Here is a 10821-nt window from a genome sequence, read left to right as displayed (position 1 = left end):
GACACTTAGGACCGAAATTGACCAGACCAGCTGTGTCATTTTGGCCCTCGTCTGACTGACTCCATCTTATTCTCACTACATATGCTTTCAAAATTGCAATAATTTTAGGAGGACTTAATAAAGGCTATGTTTAATAAAGGTGTGGGCAGGCTGAAAGAAAGACAAACCAGAGGACAGTACCCTAGGGATGGATACTGACAAAAGAGTGGTCACCACACCTAGGCCTGAAGGAGAGAAGATTCCATTATTGGAATCTGAGGAAAGGTCTCCTTTGATGAATTAGCCCTAGTCAACCCACAGAAAGGGAGTCAGATAAATAAATATTCCAACCTTTCGATCCTCTGTCATTCTGATCTTGTGCTAGTGCACTCAATAATTAAATTAAACTTGAAACCAGAGGGCAGGGAAGTTCACCCCTGTAGTCTATATAGGTCAGCTTCCCACTACCCAGTGAGCAGAAATCAGAAGTTGGGCGTTTTTTAAACAAGAACAATTCAAAACATTTATTTCTTATTTACTTTTTCCTCCATGATCATAAGTTTATGCTTAAGAAGCCCATGTTGTATACTAACCTGCCTTCCTGATGAAAGTCACTTAATATCCAGTGACATACGGTAAGCCTTAAGTTTTTCAGCCCTTAAGAGCATTAATTTCAGAGTGCTCAGGGCTCTTCTTACTTAGATCAGATGTTGAAAAATAGCATCATGACTATTGTTGTGATGTTTATGTAAACCACATAGAACAGAGTCTGAACCATGCGTCCTAGTCCATTAGGGTGATTATAACAACATACCTTAGACAGGGTAATTTATAAAGAACAGAAATGTCTTCCAGTTCTGGAGGCTGGGAAGTCCATGATCAAGGTTCCAGTAAATTTCGTGTCTAGCAAGGGTTGTTGGCTCTGCTTCAAAGATGGCACTCATTTGCTGTGTTCTCACATGGCAGAAACGACTGGAGAGCCTAACAACTCTGTGAAGCCTCTTTAATAAAGGCTAAGGATTAGGGATCTACTCTCCTGAATGAAATTAAGGAGAGTAGATCCCTAACCTTTAGTCATTTCCCAAAAGGCCCCACCTCTTTATGTCAGGATGGGGATTAAATTTCAACATGAATTTTGGAGAAATAACATTCAAATCATATCACTACGGTAAGTGCTAGTGGCTATTGTTAATTAGATGAAGCAATCTGAAGAGGTTCAAGCAGAGTGAGATCTCTCCTTCTGGGATTTTGTGGTAGAACTAGGAAATTCTCTGGTGAGGTGGTCATCTACCAAAAAGCCTGTGTTGCTTCTCGTTATTCCTCACTTTAAAGTAGGAACCTGTTGTTTAAAAAACACATGTAACACCTGTAATCCCGCAACCTCAAACTCTTGGGTTGAAGGGATTCTCTTGCCTCAGCCTCCCGACTAGCTGGGACTACAGGCTCCCGCCACAACGCCGGCCTGTTTTTAGAGACCAGGACTTGCTCTGGCTCTGAGGGTAATAAAGTGAGACTCTTTCTCAATAAATAAATAAATAAAACACCAGTGCAATAGACATAGAGATGTGAAGAGGTTCTAACCACCCCCCCCCCACCGTGTCATGTGTTTTTTTTTCTTTTTCTTTTAAAAATGAGGAGACTGGGGAGTGCCTGTGTTTCAGTGGGCTGGGCGCAGACCCCATATATGGAGGGTGACGGGTTCAAACCCGGCCCTGGCCAAACTGCAACAAAAAAATAGCTGGGCGTTGTGGCGGGTGCCTGTAGTCCCAGCTACTTGGGAGGCTGAGGCAAGAGAATCGCCTAAGCCCAGGAGTTGGAGGTTGCTGTGAGCTGTGTGAGGCCACAGCACTCTCCCGTGGGCGATAAAGTGAAACTCTAACAACAACAACAAAAACAAACAAACAAAAAACCCCGAGGAGATTGGCCAGGCGTGGTGGCTCATACCTGTGATCCTAGCACTCTGGAAGGCCAAGGCATGCGGAATGCTTGAGCTCAGGAATTTGAGACCAGCCTGAGCAAGAGCAAGACACCTGTCTCTAAAAAAACAGTTGGACATTGTAGTGGGTGCCTGTAGTCCCAGCCACTTGGGAGGCTGAGGCAAGAGTATCACTTGAGCCCAAGAGTTTGAGGTTGCTGTAAGCTATGCCATAGCACTCTACCGAGGGCGACAAAATGAGACTGTTTCAAATAAATAAATGTTGGGAAATTTGGTCACGGGTCTATGACTCTCAGTTCTGTTGATTAGGTGTTGTGTTATGAATTGGAGGGCTATTCCTTTTACGCAATTCTCCTCACTGACAAATTACTTTATAAAAGCCAAAAGTCTTCGTATCTTATGTCTATAAGTACTCTGACAACTGCAGTTTCCCCAGACCAAAATCAGGTAAGCAAACAGACAAAATTGGCCTTTGTATTTAGAGGCCCCAGAGATAAAGGGACTGGGTGAGCATATATTACAGAGGCAAACAATATGCAGCGAACTGCTAAAGAAGGTCAAAACAGGAATGGAGAGCTGGACGTGCACATCGCCTAGACCTCTGTAATGCACTGCGCTAACGTGTGGTTAGGTTACAGTGCCAGTTTTCCCTCAAGAAGTGCGGGATAAGCTGGCTCTGTGACTTCGAATGGGGTTTTTAGGTAGGCTTGGGCATGGTTTTAGGGAATCCGGATAGACAACCCAGAGGAGCTACAGTGAGAATACGGCGCCCGACCGGCGAGAGAAAGAGTGCAGCCGGCAGCACAGCTGGTGTCTGGAGACGCGCAGCAGGAGGGTCGCGCAGCCCAGCCGGCTTGGCTTCTCGGCGTCCTCAGTCTGGTAGCAAGCATCACAGGCCATCAGGGTGGTGTGCGGTGAAGCTGCTCGTCAGCCAAATAGCTCGCATTACGCAAAAATCATTCTCTTGCTGGATTGAAAGCGAGAAGCCGTAGTCTCTCCTCCCAGCTTTTTTCCCCGGGGCTTCTGTAGGAAGCATCCCCATATCTCCGGGTAATACTGGCCCTTGCTGGCGAAGGGTGTGGATCATATACATCCTTCTAGGAGAGATGGAAATATCTTGACGATAGCGTGTTTGCTGTAAGAGGCGAACCAATGCAGACCGAGAGTCCCTCGCAAGCCAGCGCGCTCCCGCTCCCGCGCGAGGCCCGGGCGAGCACACCGGTGTCTCATGGCTCTGTAGAGTGTGCATGGCGAAGCCAGGGAAAGCATGCTCCAGTGGCGCAATCGGTTAGCGCGCGGTACTTATACAACAGTATATGTGCGGGTGATGCCGAGGTTGTGAGTTCGAGCCTCACCTGGAGCATGTTTTCTTCCCTGGGTTATCACAGGCATTTCATTCTGATGCCTTTTTCCCTTTCTCCTTAAACAGAAAGCTAAAATGGTTACATTTTCCATGGTGTGACCACAGAGATTCCTTTGATTTAGGAGGACATTTTGTGGATTTTAAACATGACAAGAAAACGACGAACCAAGAGGCAAATTGAATTCATCCAGTAATTTTTTTCTCTTTAATCAGAAGTGTTCACAACCAGGTAATTCAGTCTCAAAGAAGCCTCCCTCTTTCTCCCCACCCTCTTCTCCTCCCCTTAAAAAAAAAAAATCTTCAGCTTTCTGGAGACTGAGCAAGGAGGCAGAAAACTGGTTTATGCTTTGCCATTTCCTGCAGTTGTCCCTGGGGTTCAGGGATCTGCACTAGCTGCTCCCACTTGGTTTAGCGTTTCCCTTCACAAGGTTCGCACTGCAGTTGTTTAACTTATGTAACCCGAGGAATGGTGTGGAGGAAAAATGGCAAAAATGTTTTCTATCTTTTTTTGGGAACTAAAACCTGCATCCTTGCTTTAGGCTAGTGGTCCAGATGGGCAAGGGAATGTCTCTTTCTTTGGGCTACCAGAGATAGCTCAGCTGAACTGTTGAGACTCCCCTCTCCCTCATGGAGATCTAGGCTTTGTCTTTGGCAGAGACTGGACAATTTGAATCATTAACTGTAACTGAATGATAATAACCTAGAACCAAGGACCTTCTCTTAAAAAGCTCTGTTTTTCTGCCTCTACGGAGGGCAGTGGAATTTAGATTGAAGTGTCCAGCCTCCCCATTGGCTGGTAAATTATGAACTCCTCTTTTTTTCTCCTAAAACTGCTAGTCCTTCTAGTGAGGCCTCCCAGTCAAGTGCCAACCTTTCTGTACACTTCCATCTGTGAAACCTAAATGTCCTGAGTGGTCCTCTGCCACCTACTTTACAAAAACCTGAGAAACAAGAAGTGCTAATTTTTCCCCAGCAGTAAAACACCTGGCATAGATGGCTAGGTAGGGGTATCTGTTGGTTGGCTCAGTTCTCAGTGTGCTCTTGGCCCAAGAATGACCACTCACCAAAAGCAAGGCAAACATGAAACAAAGTTTATTGAGGAAGGGAAAGATAGGTTTACAGAACAAGATAACAGATGTACAGACCAAGATACCTTTACCACAGGCAACAAAATGTGGGTTCCTCATCAAAACAAAAAAGAGGATCTGGTAATGGTCTGTGGTCTTATTTTATATTGTCTGAATTGGGCCCTCCTGGCAGTTAGAGATCACCATGGAATCACTTTAATGGATTGTTAATGACTTGATAATTAGCCTTAGGTTACTCTAGGTAACTTTCCAAATCCTATTGTGCTTGGGCTGCCTGGCCTGCAGGCTGGGGATTTGTCTGCATTCTTTACAGACTAGGAGGGGTTTCTCCTTCCTCCAGGCAGTTGCTTGGGGCAGGATGAAGGGTGGGGTGGTGCAGCACTTAGAGGGAACCGCCACCTCCCTCTTTCCAGGTGAGGATACCTGGAAAAAGTGAGGTCTAAGAGAACAGAGGTCTTCTCAAGGAGACACCAAGGATACATTTGCAAGGTCTTCCCAATGGCTCTTAGGTATTTGTAGGAACTTTAACTTCCTGGGACCTGGAAATTAACACTTGCTTCCACTTCTGTAAAAGCTGGAAGTTCTGTAAAAGTGGCAACCTGCTTCCCTAGCTTGATTCAAACTGACCAATGAAAAAGGTACCCATTGGTCGGAATTTTTTGACTGGTGATAAAAAGGAGATGGCTGAGCCAGTAGGGGAGCAGGGCCATTTTGAATTCTTTCGTGCCCTCACTCTGTCCTCTCACTGAAATAAAGCCATTCCTATTTAAAACATGGTGTTTCGGTGTTCTTTCTCTCCACTGGGCATCTCTTCCTGCAACATTTCAAAAACATTGAGTCAGATCTGAACAAAAATTTCATTGGTCACCTGACTTCTACAATCCCTTACTCTGGAGTACCACAGTGATGTTTGGGTCTCCTGGAATCACTATTAGGTCAGAGCAGTAGTCCCCAGGAGGTCTGATAATTTTCTTTCTCCCAAAGCACAGTTACTCTGGTAATATGTGGTAGGTTGAGGAAAGCTAGAAGAAAAACCAATGCTATAAATTTTTGGTCGTGTACCAGGGAGTCCTTCCTCAAGGAGACCTTACCAACACTTCATTCAAAGGGTTCTGAGTCTACAAACTGGTTCAAATCGGAGAATTGAGAAGCCCTGATTCTTTGTTTTATGATTTGAGTTATATTTTTGTTTACTCGACATGGAAGTCATCTGCTTTTACAATCAGATGAAAATTTAGGCTCGGCGCCTGTGGCTCAAGTGGCTAAGGTGCCAGCCACATACACCTAAGGTGGCAGGTTTAAATCCGGCTCAGGCCCGCCAAACAACAATGACGCTGCAACCAAAAAATAGCCAGGCGTTTTGGCAGGCGTCTGTGGTCCCAGCTACTTGGGAGGCGGAGGCAGGAGACTCGCTTGAGCCCAGGATTTGGAGGTTGCTGTGAGCAGTGATGCCACAGCACTCTACCCAGGGGGACAACTTGAGGCTCTGTCTCAAAAAGAAATTTAACAGACTTCCTATTTGTTTTACTTCTAGGAACAAGATGGTTAACTAGATGCTACTATATGTCTGTAAGAGTCAGGCTATTAACTGTTAGTCTATTAGAGTAACTACACTCACTTTTCCTTTGTCAACTGAGTGTCATCACTTGGCCCATTGCATTTAGATTCTTCTGAGTGGCTGTGGTTTCTGCTGTAAAGTCTCGCATATAGAGAAGACCAGTCAGAGAACTTTATAAGGTAGCTGGGGCATCAAAATACTGAAAGGTGTAACCTCTAGACTCTTCCAGTGTAAATGAGTAGATTTTACATGACAAATTCATACTCTAACCTTCTAATCTCCCTAAAACCTTTGAATCTCTTCCTCTACATTAAACTAAAGGAAATCAGGCATCTCCAGTTTTCTCACAGTAGGCCATTTTTTAATCCATGTTTCAGCCAACCAATTAACCAAACCATTAAAGTCTGTTTGCTTCCCTAAGATGCAACATTAGATGTAGAGTCTCTGCTTATTGGATTTATATTAATAAATTCAGATTGACCCAACTTTATGTTCCTTCCACCATTGTTGTGCACCCTTGATATCCAATTGCACATATGTTCACCGAACTTCTATTTATATAAATTGGAAAACTCAAGCAGTTCTTTAGAAGTTCTTCAGGACTATAATACACTTTCTCACAGGTCATACTTTGTACCTGTTCGCTAGAGATCTGATGAGATTTGAGCCCAGTTATAGGTCTAGAAGTAAAGAGGTGATGAAGGTGGGTCCTGAAAAGAACCAGCATCATCTCTTTTTTGAGACAAGAGTCTCACCTTGTCCCTTGGTAGAGTGCTGTGGCATCTTAGCTCATAGCAACCTCAAACTCTTGGATTCAATGATCCCCTTGCCTTAGCCTCCCAAGTAGCTGGGACTACTGGTGCCTACCACAAAGCCCTCCTATTTTTAGAGACAGGGTCTCACTCTTGCTCAGGCTGGTCTCCAAGCCCCGAACTCAAGTAATCCACCATCCTTGGCCTCCTGGAGTGCTAGGCTTATAGGCAGTGAGCCACCATGCTGGCATTAGCACAGTCTTGTATGGCAACTGCCTTAGGGAAATTCAAGACAGTACAGAGTTAATCCCCTAAAACAGAGGTGGAAAGGCTGATAGACACCACTAAAGTTGGGAAGCCCACTTAGGCTATGGTTGGGAGGGAGACTTTTGATGGAGTGTGAGAGATCTCTTTCACTGGTGAAAGGGTCTTCCCATACACCCCCATCCTCATTTAAAGAATCCCATTTTCCCCCTAATCAGTGCTTTCACTTTAACAGTAAACATCCTATGAGGCTGGGTATTCACTTGTGAGGTAATTCAGTCAATCATAGGATGATGATTGGGTTTGATTTTCAGCAATTTCAGCACCACAGCTATGAGAAACAAGTCTCTCCCTCAAGAGACACCTAAAAACTTTTGAGTCATTTACTGAGATTCTTCAGATGAAAATTTGAATCCTTGTGGAGAAAAGAGAAACACTTCTACACTGCTGGTGGGATTGCAAACTAATACAGCCCTTTTGGAGAGAACTATGGAGAATCCTTAAAGATCTAAATGTAGACCTTCCATTTGACCCTGTAATTCCATTACTAGGTATATACCTAGAAGAACATAAATCATTTTCCTACAAAGACCTTTGCACTAGATTGTTTATGGCAACTCAGTTCATAATTGCTGCCAATTATGCCAAGTCATGGGAACAACTTAAGTGCCCATCAACCCATGAATGGATCAACAGACTGTAGTATATGTATACCATGGTATATTATGCAGCCATTAAAAAGATGGAGACTTTACATCTTTTACATTACCTGGATGGAGTTGAAATACATTCTTCTTTGTAAAGTATTGCAAGAATGGAAAGATGAATGTCCAACATATTCCATACTAATATGAAATCAACATAAACAATTACATGTTCCTGACAACAATAAAACACTATTCTAGTCCAGTTCAGGGGTAGAGGGAAGTGGGAGGGAGGACATATGGAGTAAGGAGCAAGGGCATGAGGCGGGATCTCACTTAATGTGTACATTGTGAGGGTGTATAACACACCCCCTGGATGAGGGGCTCTTCTACAAATGAAACTTTACTCTGGAAGTGAGAACAATGTAACCTAAATATTGTATCCTTGTATTAATTTGAATAAAGTTAAAAAAATTAAATTCTTGAGCTTATCCTTTTCTCTCACTATTCTGTCTAGAGACATAAGGAGCAACCAACCAACATCATTATATGCCTTGGTTTTCCAAAAGTGTTTGAAAATATTATTCATATACAAAATTACTTCCTTGACTTGTATAAGTGGTTGGTTAGAAGTATTCCATCAATACTAGTATAAGCAGGACCATTAAAAAAAAAGAAGAAGAAGAAGCATCCCATGTAGATATTTGTGTATCTCTATAAACAGTTGACACATTGGACTATTAGTGCTTTCTTTTTTTTTTTTTTTTTTTAGAGACAGAGTCTCACTTTGTCACCCTCATAGCTCACAGCAACCTCAAACTCTTGGGCTTAAGTGATTCTCTTACCTCAGCCTCCCAAATAGCTGGGGTTGCAAGTGCCAAACACAATGCCCAGCTATTTTTAGAGATGAGATCTCGCTCTGGCTCAGTCTGGTTTCAACTTGTGAGCTCAGACAATCCACCCACTGTGGCCTGCCAGAGTGCTAGGATTATAGGCATAAATCACTGCAGACAGCCCTAAGATTGCCCACATTTCTTAACCCATGGCTCGCTTTGATCTTTAAAGCCAGGAATTGCATCACTTTGATCTCTGCTTTTATTGTTAAAGGCTCTCTGACTTTCCATGTCTTAGCCCGAGCCTGAATAACTCTATCTCTTCCATCATTTAAGGGTCCTTTTGATTAAATGGACCCATCCAGATAATCCAACATGATCTCCCTATTTTAAGATTCTTAACTTAAGGCTCGGCGCCTGTGGCTCAAGTGGCTAAGGCCCCAGCCACATACACCTAAGGTGGTAGTTTCCAATCCAGCCCAGGCCCACCAAACAACCATGATAGCTACAACCAAAGAAAATAGCCAGGCGTTGTGGCAGGCACCTGTGGTCCCAGCTACTTGGGAGGCAGAGGCAGGAGACTTGCTTGAGCCCAGGAGTTGGAGGTTGCTGTGAGCTGTGATGCCACGGCTCTCTACCCAGGGGGATAGCTTGAGGCTCTGTTTCCAAAAAAAAAAAAAGAAAGAAAAGATTCTTAACTTAATCACATCTGCAAAGTCCTTTTGCCATGAAAGATAGCATTCACAGGTTCCAGTGGCATGGACATTTTGTGGGAATCCCTGTTTTGTCTAGAACAATAATAGTATACTGTCTTATTGTAGACAATGCTATATTGTCTACAACAATAATACTATAAACAATATACTATTGTAAACACTGTCACATGCAAAATGTAGAACAGTCCCCATGACCTAAAAACTTTTCCTCCTGCCCTTTTGTAGTCTATCAACACCTTTCTCTACTCTTGTCCATCACATTCCTCTACTCTTGTCCCTGGCCACCACTGATCTGCTTTCTGTCATAGTGTTACCAGATGAAGAGAGTCCAGCCTCCTGTCACTGTCAGCCAATATGCAGAAATGGGGATAGGTCTACCAAACTTTATTTGTCAGAAGGCCAGCTATTCTGGAGAACAGTGGGAGTAGCTTCTCCAAGACTGTTTTGTTTTTCCATTTTCAAAATTACAGTTTTATACAAGAAAGCTCAAAGTAAAAACCATATTAACTTTTATCTTAAACAATAATCAGTATAACCTAAGACCCATAATAAACAACAATCAGCATAACCCATGACCCAAAACAACATTCCAGTTCAAAAGTTAATCTCCTAAATCAATTGCCCTAAAATACTCAAGATATATATATTTTAGGTTAAAGCTCAATTTACAAAATAGCAAGAATGGGAGATAGGAGATGAAGGTCATGTAGGACCTAAACTGACCAGACCAGCTGTGTAGTCTCAGCCCTAGCCTGAATAACTCCATCTTATTTTCACTACATGCACTCTTAATAGTGTTACTTTTTCTAGAATTTCATATAAATGAAGTTATACAGTTTGTAGACTTTTATGTCCAACTGCTTATAGTCGGCATAGGATTATGCTCATTTCTGTGAAGAGATTCATTTTTTATTCTGGCTCTCTATTATTGGGTCTTTTTGATTCATTTTATCTCATTAATATCTCTCAATATTTCCCTACTCTCAGTCCATGTTCCCAAATGGCCTCTGTACCTCAGCAAATGTTCCTCTTTTACCCCGACACTTCTCTTTCTTTGCTTCCATTTCTACTAGTGGGTAGAAATTGTCTGTCTTTCAGGGTATGGTGGGAGCTCCATCTCTAACAGTTTAGGTCAAATTCCCTTTCATGGCCTTCATCTATTGCACCAGGCACTTGCTACATTATTTTAGTGTTCTTTGTAATTTAAATCTCTCAACCATTGGCTCATGAACTCCTTGGGCCTGTGTCTTAATTACTTCTATTTCTTTAGCACCCAGATTAATTCCTGACTCTAAATAAATTGTAGCTGTCAGTATTCTTTTTCCACTTGTGGTATCATGGAAGTCTTTGTTCTCTTTACACTCTTTGTCTTTCCTCATTCTAACCCTTTAGGGTGAGAGTTAATTTTATTTATTTATTTTAGCAAAATAAAGGTTAAACATTAAGTACTGATAAATGAATAACATTAATTGAGAGTTCTCTTATCTTGGCAGTTCACCTTAAAGAACATGAAGATCGGCTCGGCACCTGTGGCTCAAGCGGCTAAGGCGCCAGCCACATATACCTGAGCTGGTGGGTTCGAATCCAGCTGGGGCCCACCAAACAACAATGATGGCTGCAACCAAAAAATAGCCAGGCATTGTGGCGGGTGCCTGTAGTCCCAGCTACTTGGGAGGCAGAGGCAGGAG

The 10821-nt window shown here is 43.0% G+C and overlaps 1 non-coding gene across 1 annotated transcript; it reads left to right on the top strand.

The window, feature by feature from the left end:
- Positions 1-3184: 3184 nt before the first annotated feature.
- On the top strand, positions 3185-3278 carry TRNAI-UAU. Its single transcript has 2 exons — positions 3185-3222; positions 3243-3278. It is a non-coding gene; the product is annotated as a tRNA-Ile (tRNA).
- The last annotated feature ends 7543 nt before the right edge of the window (positions 3279-10821 follow it).

This window comes from Otolemur garnettii, unplaced genomic scaffold, assembly GCF_000181295.1.
Source record: "Otolemur garnettii isolate 467f Iridium unplaced genomic scaffold, OtoGar3 scaffold00223, whole genome shotgun sequence".
Taxonomy (NCBI): Eukaryota; Metazoa; Chordata; class Mammalia; order Primates; family Galagidae; genus Otolemur; species Otolemur garnettii.
Note: the sequence above shows the minus strand (reverse complement) of the source record. Positions and strands in the feature narration are given on the sequence as shown.